Raw genomic sequence first — 10606 nt, forward strand, 5'->3', positions numbered from 1 at the left:
AAGAATGCAAATGTGTTTCAACATAAGAAAACCAGTCAATGTAATATTTCACATTAATAGAATAAAAGGGAAAAATATATTTGATCATCTCAATTGATGCAGAAAAGACATTTGACAATATCCAACAATCTTTCATGACAAAAACTCTCAGTAAAGTAAGAATGGAGACAAAAATTTCTCAAAATAATAGATATTTATGAGAAACTCACAGCTAATATTATACTAAATGGTAAATGACTGAAAGCCTTCCCTCTGAGATCAGTAAGACAACTATGCCCACATTCAAATTCTAGCCAGAGGTATTTGACGAGAAAAATAAAAGGCATCCAAATTGGAATGGAAGAGGTAAAAGTATCTTTGTTGGCAGATAACACGATCCTATACATAGAAAATCTTAAAGAATCTACAAAAAACCTACTAGAGCTAATAAACGAATTCAGCAAGTTTACGGGGTAAAAGGTCAACACACAAAGATCGGTTGTATTTCTGTACACCAGCAATGAACAATCCAAAAATAATTCCTGCTGTACACCTGAAACAACATTGTAATTCAGATATACCCTAATAATTTTTTTAAAAAAGAAAGCAATCTCATTTACAAGAGCATGTGAAAGAATTAAATGTTTAAGAATAAATCTAACCAAAGAGATGAAGATTTGTAAACCTAAAAACTATGAAACATTGCTGAAAGAAATTAAAGATCTAATGGAAAGATTTCTCATATTCATAAATAGGAAGATTTAACATCATTGAGATACCAATACTACCCAAACTAATCTGCAGATCAAATTCAATCCTTATCAAATTCTGAACAGCTATTTTTGCAGAAACAGAAAACCCAGTATTCAAATTAATATGGAATTATAAGGGTCACCAAATAAGACAATGTTTAAAAAAAAGATTGAAGTTGTAAGTCTCATACTTCCTGAATTTGAACTTATTACAAGGCCAGAGTAATTAAAATAATAAAGTACTGGCAAAAGGACAGATATTACACCAATGGGATAGAATAGAGAGGCCAGAAATTAACTTTCACATATTGAGCAATTGATTTTCAACAAGGGTGTCAAGATTACTCAATAGAAAATGGACAGTCTCTTCAATGAATGGTGCCTGGAAAACTGGATATCCACATGCTGAAGAATGAAGCTGAACTCCCACATCATATACTAAAATTAACTCAAAATGGATCAGGATCTAAACTTAAGAGTGACAACTATAAAACTGTTTGAATAAAATATTGGTAAATATGACATTTAACAAGACACCAAAAGCACAGGCAATGAAAGAAAAAATAAGTAAATTGGACTTCATCAAAACTGAGAACTTCTGTGCTTGGAGGATCCTACCAAGAAACTGTATTGTAGATTTTAAAACTTCATATTTTCCTGCTGCCTCAACATCCTGGCAAATAGGCTGTGAACACCCTACGCAGGAGACCAGATGAACCAGTGTTGCTCTCCTTCGGCTGTGACCTAGTGACATTCAAACACACCAGTAAAATCCACTGGTACATTTTGCTTGAGTACTCCACCTTGACCTCCAACAAAGGCAGTTAACTCACAATTCATTCCCTTTCTTTTTTCTTTCTTTCTGTCTGTCTGTCTTATCTCTGTCTCTGTCTCACTGTCTCTCTCTCCCCCATCCTTCCTGATTCTCCACCTGCTTGTTGAGTCTGAACCCTTGATGCTCCTCCCCTGTGACCTCTCAGCCTGCAATGAGTTTGTCTCTCTAGGACCTCTGAGTATAAAAAAGCCTGTTTTCATGAGCTTCTGCTCTCTCCCCTCTTGTGGTGACACCTGACCAATCATCACCTAAAAAAAAAAAAAAAAAAATAGGAAAGAAAAAAAAGAATAATTAATATAGTGAACAGGATGGCCTAATTACTGGCAGTGAGAAGCAAGTTCAGAGATGCCCCTTGACTACTCTTAGCTTTCTAATTAGCTATCCCAGTAAGGCTACACCATCTGGGAAGGTTCAATGTAGTCTTAGTGTCTTTCTGTGTTACTTTGCACCACAACCTCGTATTGCCTTGTTTGGGTACCCCTGAAGCTTCCCACCATACATTGTGTACCTCCCCCTGGAACACCTTGGGATTTTACTCTAGCCAGCTCTCACTTGTCAAGAGAGGGAGAAAGATTCTCTTAGTGCTTTCCAATTAATGGCTAACTGACACAGTCTACCATGGTGCTTGCTAAGGATTGATGATACTGGCCACCCCTTCACTGCTGCATACTTTGCTGCCATTGCTTTTCATCTCTTTACCCCATGGGATATGGAAGGCCCAATCTCTGAAGATTAGTGACTCGGGATCAGAGGGCTAGGATGGGAACAGGAGCATTTGATTCTGGCACCTCCCAGCATGCCAGAGGAGGTTACTAATTACTCTAGGAACATAAAACCTCTTTAAATATGCCTAGGCTTTCTTAATGCTGCTGCATATCAGCATGCCAAGATGTTCCTGCTCCACTCCCAAGGTCTAAGAGTTCTCCCCAAGGAAGACTCGCTACCACAGCTCTTCTAGATACAGACTCCAATCCAAGTGAAGTCAATTAGGACACCCTAGAAAAGGAGGCTGTTGAGGGGATAATGGGAAGGAAGCAATCAAGGCTTTTCTTTTCACAACCCAGCAGGTCAAGAGCATGGGAAAATGTAAGAAACTAAAAACTGAAATTTGTAATTTTATGAGACTAGAAATTCAAACTGTCTCAAAGATTATTGTTCAGAGAGGTGAGTAGAAGGGAGCTAGTTGGTTACTGAGAGCGTTTAATGAGCTCAGAGCACCTGCCTTGCACAGCAGACATGAGGCCATATCATTATTAAAGATACTAAAATGCATAGTTCACTAAGAGATTCTTTGGCCCTTGGAGCTCAATTCTTACATGATATTTTGGCAAGAAGGCACTCAGAGAATAGAGGGCATCCCCATATCTAGGGAATATATGATAAAGAGGCCAGCACTTTTGAGGAAGCTATAGAAGATTCAGATGAGGAACCCCAAACTTCTACCACTCTTTAGTATTCCAAATTCTTGCCATTGTTGATGTGGATTTTCATGGCTCACCCCTTCTTTGCAATTATTGCTGCTAAGGCAGATACCCAAATGAAAACTATGGTAGAGGCCAGCAGGCTCCACTGCAAAACTGACATTGTTCAATAGGTCTATCATTTCTTCAGACAAGGAAGATCCTGAATGCATTTCTAATTGGAGCAGTCCTCCAACCCCACTTTGACACAGAGTCCATGGAATTATTCTTACAGGGCACCCCTCCCAGCTAACAGGTGGAGTTGTTAACCTTATTGGCAATTCCCACACCATATGAGAGACCATGAGTGGAATTGATCTTCTGGCTCTCCATAAGGGCTCTGCCCACTCTGACTCACAAGGTCTGACCTGTTAAGCCCCACCTCCTGGAGTACAGGGACCCAGCCACAACCCAAACCAATTAGCCTACCTCTTCTCTGACTCACTGACTCCCCCTTCTGCCTCTGAACAATTGGACACTCCCTGTTCATTGGCAATTAAATAGGTTGAGCCTCATGAGGAAATTACTAGACAAGTCACCTCAAAATTGCAACAGCTAAAAGACATTGCATTGAAAGAATCTTATCCCTTGCCACAGATCTGGTGGCTAGGGGAATCAGTGACCCAGCCAAAATGTGTCCAGCCAATACCCAGACCTTGGCAATTGCTGCAAATTCTTCAATAGGGTTTTGGCCATTCCTGGTCCTTGTCCCACCACCCCAGGCAAATGCCCAAGTATGACTCTCCTGATTAATTAGAACTCCAAAATTAAACATTATTTTCTAGCTTTACCAGAAATGGAAACTCAAGTTACCATCATTCTGGGCAACTTATCCAAATATAAAGGAGGTGCCTCTTTTTAAACTACTGGGTGATGTGAGTAAAACCATTCATGGCAAATAGACTCCACTAGATGTCACTATTGGAACCTTTTTTTTCTTTCATTGAACTTTTTAAAAGATTTTTATTTTTTCTATTATAGTTGATTTACAATGTTCTGTCAATTTCTGCTGTACACCAAAGTGACATAATCATACATATACATTCTTTTTCTAATGGGTCTCAAAATCTGTGACAGATTTTTAGTCAAACTGTTTCCTTTAAAAAGTGCTGATTTTAAAACTAATAACTTAAAACTGCCATACACAAAACAAATGGTCTATAAAACATTCTCTTTCCTTCTGAATATTTTATGATGCATCATTATCATTAACCAATATTTTACTATTAAACTTACGTGACCAATTGAGACAAACAGTTCTGAGACAGTTCTTCCATTGATTAAGCCTGGGGGGCAAGTGTTGGGGATAATATTCATGTAGACTTCTGAGCTTTCTGAGCAGACTTGGTGACCTTACCAGCTCTAGCTGCCTTCTTGTCCACTGCTTTGATGACACGTACAGAAACCATTTGTCTCGTCACAAACAGCAAAACAGCCCAGAGGAAGATAGTCAGAGAAGCTCTCAACACACATGGGCTTGCCAGAAACTGTATCAATGATGACACCATCATCAGATTTCAAGAATTTGGGGCCATCTTCCAGCTTTTTCTCAGAATGATAATCGTCTTCATTTCAGCAAACTTGCAAGCAGTGTGAGCTGTGTGACAGTCCAGCACAGGTGGTGTATCTAGCCTGGATGTTTCAAGATAATCATCTTAGCCGTAAAGCCAGCTGCTTCCATTGTGGGTCATTTTCGCTGTCACTAGCCGCACTTCCATGAGGAATGTCTTTGACAGACAAGTTCTTCTTTTTATTTTTTTTTTCCTGTATTTTGTCTTTTTTAGGGCTGCACCCAGGGAATATGGAGGTTCCCAGGATAGGTTCCATTTGGAGCTGTTGCTGCCTACACCAGAGCCACAGCAACGCCAGATCCAAGCCACCTCTGTGACCTACACCACAGCTCATGGCAACGCTGGATCCTTAACCCACTGAGCAAGGCCAGGGATCTAACCCACAACCGCATGGTTCCTAGTCAGGTTTGTTTCTGCTGTGCCATGACGGGAACTTCTGTCAGACATGTTCTTGACATTGAAGCCCACATTGTCCCCAGGAAGGGTTTCACTCAAAGCTTCATAGTACATTTCAACAAACTTTACTTCACTTGTAACATTGACTGGAGCAGAAGTGACCACCATGCCAGATTTGAGAACACCAGTCTTCACCTGACCCACAGGGATAGTACTAGTACTACCAATTTTGTAGGCGTCCTGGAGGACAGATGTAAGGGCTTGTCAGTTGGATGTGTTGATGGCAGGATGCGATCAAGAGCTTCAAGTAGTGTAGTTCCATTGGCATTACCATCTTTTTTTTTTTTTTTTTAATGGCTGCACTCATGGTATATGGAAGTTCCCTGGCCAGGGATTGAATCCAAGTTGCATTAGTTGCCTGGATTCTTTAACCCACTGTGCCAGCCTGGGGATCAAACCTGCTCCTCTGCAGCAACCTGAGCCACTGCAGTCAGATTCTTAACCCACTGCACCACAGCAGGAATTCCAGCATTGCCATCTTTACAGCTGACCTTCCATCCCTTGAACCAAGGCATGTTAGCACTTGGCTCCAGTATGTTGTCACCATTCCATCCAGAAATTGGCGCAAATGCTACTGTGTTGGGGTTGTAGCCAGTTTTCTTAATGTAGGTGCTGACTTCCTTAACAATTTTGTCATCTCTCTTCTGGGTATAGGGTGGTTCGGTGGAATCCATTGTGTTAACTCCAACAATTAGTTGTTTCACACCTACAGTTTAAGCCAGAAGGGTATATCCATGGGTCTGCCCATTGTTGGAAATCCTGGCTTCAAGTTCACCAACACCAGCAGCAACAATCAGGACAGCACAGTCAGCCTGGGTTGTGTGTTTAATTATGTTTTTAATGAAGTCCTGGGGCATCAGTATGGCTTCCCTCATGCTCAGCACCTTGCCCATGGACCTGGAGTCAGTGGTGGTGCCCCATTGCCTCATCCTCTGGTGAAATGGGGAGTCCTTGTGACCATATATCTGACATGGGAAGGAAGCTGGTGTTCACGGATGGCCGCACCACCAATGTATGCAATGCTGTCCACTGGAGAGCCACAGCCTGTCATCCTCAGTCTCAAATATCTCTCTGACTAGGGATGTCCTTGAGCTGGCCCAGCTTGCACTACATGATGCCCTTTGCTAGGCAGGTTCCCCATGTCAGGATCTTTGTTGCTTCATGGGTGGTTGCAAGTGACCTTGTGGTCTGGCCAGGCCAATGGCAGAGAAATGGTTCCCAGAACTCCTGAGGCTGGCAGCCAGAAGCCTACATTTACCACTTTTATGAACACCTCTACTTCCTGTCTCCACTCATATCACATCAACTACCATACCACCCTGGCCACAGACCAAGACCTCTAACTCATATGAACAGGCCACTGAAGTTTCAGCCATAACCCAAGCCTTTTAAAACCACTGGGCCTGCCACTCAGTCCCTCTAGATATGGGACCCTTCCTTAATGTCTGCCTCTCTATGACCTGAATGTAACAAACTTTGTGTTCCTGAGTCTCTCCTGTGATCCCTCTTGGGGCAAATCTCTACTCATCATCACCTAAAAGAACATAGAACAGGAAACTATTTTAAGACTACAACAGAGGAAGACCCTGAACTGACCTCTTCCTGTAGGCACAACAAATTTACAGCTACATATGGAATAATTTTCCTAATAACTAGATGAACAGCATATCCACCACAAAAGATAAAATAGATGCATCAAAATAGGTAGGAGAGGCAGACCATGGCATGGTATTACACAGTTGGGGAAGAATTCCCAAAATATAGAACATTCCCTAGAAGAGTGAAGGGATTGTATCATACCGAAGACATGAATCCTGACTCTTGTGTTTGGCACCAGAAAGACAAACCCATAAAATATCTGGCTTTGAAAATTAGCAGGGATTAAGTCTAGGACTTGTAGACCTATAGGGAATGGAGAGCTTGGTCTTAAAGGGCTCATGTGCAGACCTACTCATCTGGAGATCTAGTGCAAAAGCCATAGTTTAGGAGTTCCTGTTGTGGTGCAGCAGAAATGAATCCAACTAGGAACCATGAGGTTGCAGGTTCAATCCTTGGCCTCACTCAATGGGTTAAGGATCTGGCATTGCTGTGAGCTGTGGTGCAGGTCACAGATGTGGTTCGGATCTGATGTTGCTGTGGCTATGGCATAGGCCAGAAGTTGTAGCTCTGCTTCGACCCCTAGCCTGGGAACCTCCATTTGCCATGGGTACAGCCCTAAAAATCAAAATAAATAAATAAGTAAATAAAAATAAAATGTGGATAAAAGAGTAAAAATGTAAAGCTTTTGGAATGTGTTCAAATATAAGTTGCTATCAAATTTTTTTTAAATGCATAAGATGTTATTTTTGAAAATTTTGGTAACCACAAAGGAAAAACTTCCAGTAAATACAAAAAAGAAAATGAAAATGAAATCTAAACATAACACCAGAGAGCCATCAAACAACAAGGGACAAGAGAAAGAGAAGAAAAGAGCATAGAGGAAATATGAAAACAGCCAGAAAGCAATTAAGCAATAAGTATATATCTATAAATAATTATTTTAAATGCCAAAGGAATAAATTTGCTAATCAAAAGACATGTGGTGGCTGAATGGATAAAAAAAAATTGAGGCCCATCTATATTCTGCCTAAAGAGACTCACCTCAGAAGTAACAACACATACACTGTGATAGGATGGAAAAAGATATTCCAGGCAAATGGAAATGGAAAAAAAAAAGCTGTAATGCTTATATCAGACAAAATAGACTTAAAGACCATAATAAATGACAAAGACGTGCACTAAATAAATGATATAGAGGTCAGTAAAACAAAAGGTGTAATGTTTGTAAATATATATGCACCCAAAATAGAAGCAGCATAATATATAAAGCAAATATTAATGGACCAAAAAGAAGAAACTGAAAGCAATACAATAGTGGGGAATTTTTAACATCCCCCCCCAACAGTAATGGATAGATCATATGGATAAAAAAAAATCTGTAAGCAAATATTGGCCTTAAACAATACATTAGAACAAATGAAGTTAACAGACATGTACATAATTCCATCCAAAAGTAGTAGAATACACGTTCTTCTCTAGAGCACATAGAACATTCTTCAGTATAGATAATATGTTGGGCCACAAAACAAATCTCAATAAATTCAAGAAAACTGAAATCATACCAAATATCTTTTCTGACCCTAATGGTATAAAAATAGAAATCAATTACAATAAGAAATACGGAAAAAACACAAAAACATGGAGATTAAATTACATGCTACTGAAAAAACAATATCAAAAAAATCAAATAAATAAACCTTAATACAAATGAAAACAGAAATACTACATACCAAAACAAAAGTGGTTCTAAGAGAGATATTCATAGCAATACAGGCTTGCCTCAAGATACAAGAAAGATCTCAAATAAATGATCTAATTTTACACCTTAAAGGAGCTAGAAAAAGAAAAAATGAATCTCAGAGTTAGTAGAAGGAAGGAAATAATAAAGATGAAAGCAGAAATAAATGAAATGGAGACTTTAAAAGCAGTGGAAAAGGTTAACAAAACTAAGAGCTGGTTCTTTGTAAAGATAAACAAAATCGATGTATCTTTGCATAAACTAAGCAACCCCCCCCCACCAAGAAAAAACAGAAAAGAAACCTCAAATAAAATCTGAAATGAAAGAGGATAAATTACAACAGATAACACAGATATAAAAAGTAGCACAAGAGACTACAACAAACAATTAATTATACATCAACAAATTGACAACCTGGAACAAATGGGTAAGTTCCTAGAAACATAAAATCTTCCAAAACCGAATCATAAAAAATAAAACACCTGATAGACTGATTACTTGTAAGGAGATCAAATCAGTAATTAAAAGTCTACCCCAAAACAAAAGTCCAAGACCAGATGGCTTCATTGATGAATTCTTCTAAGTATCCAAAATATCCTTCTTAAATTCTTCCAAAAAATTGATGAGAAAGGAGAGATTCCAAACATATGAATATTCCAAATATTTACCTGATGCCAAAACCAGACAAGTATACTATAAAAAAGAAAATTACAGCAATATCTTTGATGAATGTATATGCAAAAATCCTCCACTAAATATTAGGAAACTGAGTTCAAAAATACATTAAAAGGACCATAAACCATGTTCAAATGGGATTTATCCCAAGGACGCAGGATGGTTTAACATCCACAAATCAAACAACCTGATACACCACGTTAACAAAATGAAGCATAAAAATTGTATTATCTCAATAGATGCAGAAAAAGCATTTGATTATTATTATCTTTTTGTCTGTGTCCATGGAATGTGGAGATTCCTGGGCCAGGGACTGAACCCAAACCACAGCAGTGACAACAGCAGTGGGTCTTTAACCCATTGAGCCACCATAGAATTCCAGAAAAAGCATTCTATAAAATTCGACATTCACTTATTATGAAAAAAAAAAAAAACGCTTCAACTAAGTGGATATACCTCAACATAATAAAGTCCTAAATATGCAATTAAGCAAGAAAAAGAAATAAAAGACATCTAAATCAGGAAGAAAGAAGTAAAACTGTCTCTGTTTGTGGATAAAATGATACTGTATACATAAAACCCTAAAGATTTCACAAAAAACTGTTAAAACTAATAAATAAATTCAGTAAAGCTGCAGTATACAAAAACAATATATAGAAATCTGTGATGGAATTCCCCTCCTGGCTCAGCAGTTAATGAACCCAACTAGCATCTATGAGGATGTGGGTTCAATCCCTGGCCTCACTCAGTGGGTTAAGGATCCGGTGTTGCCATGAACTATGGTGAATACTGCAGCTGCAGCTCTGATCCAGTGTTGCTGTGGCTGTGGTGCAGGCCGGTGGCTACAGCTCCTCTTTGAGCCCCTAGCCTGGGAACCTCCATATGCAGCGGGTGCAGCCCTAAAAAGAAAAAAAAAAAAAAAGAAATCTGTGATGTCTCTAAACATTACCAACTAATTATCAGAAAGAGAAGTTAATACCATTGGCAGTTGTACCAAAAAGAATGAAATAGCTAGAAATAAATTTAATCAAGAAGGTGAAAGACCTCTACACTGAAAATTATGTGAACTGATGACAGAAATTGAAAAAGACAAAAAAAAAATGGAAAGATATTTTGTGCCCATGTATTGGAAGAATTAATATTGTGAAAATTTCCATACTTCCCAAATCATTCTACAGATTTAATACAATTTCATCCAAATTCCAATGGCATATTTCATAGAACTAGAACAAAAATTCTATAATTTGTCATATGAAAACACAACAGACCCTGAATAGCCAAAAAAAAACTTAAGGAAAAAAAAAAGATCTGACAGTATCACATTGCTTGATTTCAAAGTATACCACAAATCTGTAGTAATCAAAACAGTATGATACTGTTTTCAAATATTGTCTCCCAGTCTGTAGGTTGTCTTTTCATTTTGTTTATAGTTTCCTTTGCTGTGCAAAGGCTCTTAAGGTTAATTAGGTCCAATTTGCTTATTTTTATTTTTATTTGTATTACTTTAGGAGATGAATCCAAAAAAATGGTGTGATTTATGT

At 38.5% G+C, this 10606-nt stretch overlaps 1 pseudogene; it reads right to left on the reverse strand.

The window, feature by feature from the left end:
• On the reverse strand, window positions 4073–5742 carry LOC100156563 (annotated as a pseudogene).

This window comes from Sus scrofa, chromosome 4 (assembly GCF_000003025.6).
Source record: "Sus scrofa isolate TJ Tabasco breed Duroc chromosome 4, Sscrofa11.1, whole genome shotgun sequence".
Taxonomy (NCBI): domain Eukaryota; kingdom Metazoa; phylum Chordata; class Mammalia; order Artiodactyla; family Suidae; genus Sus; species Sus scrofa.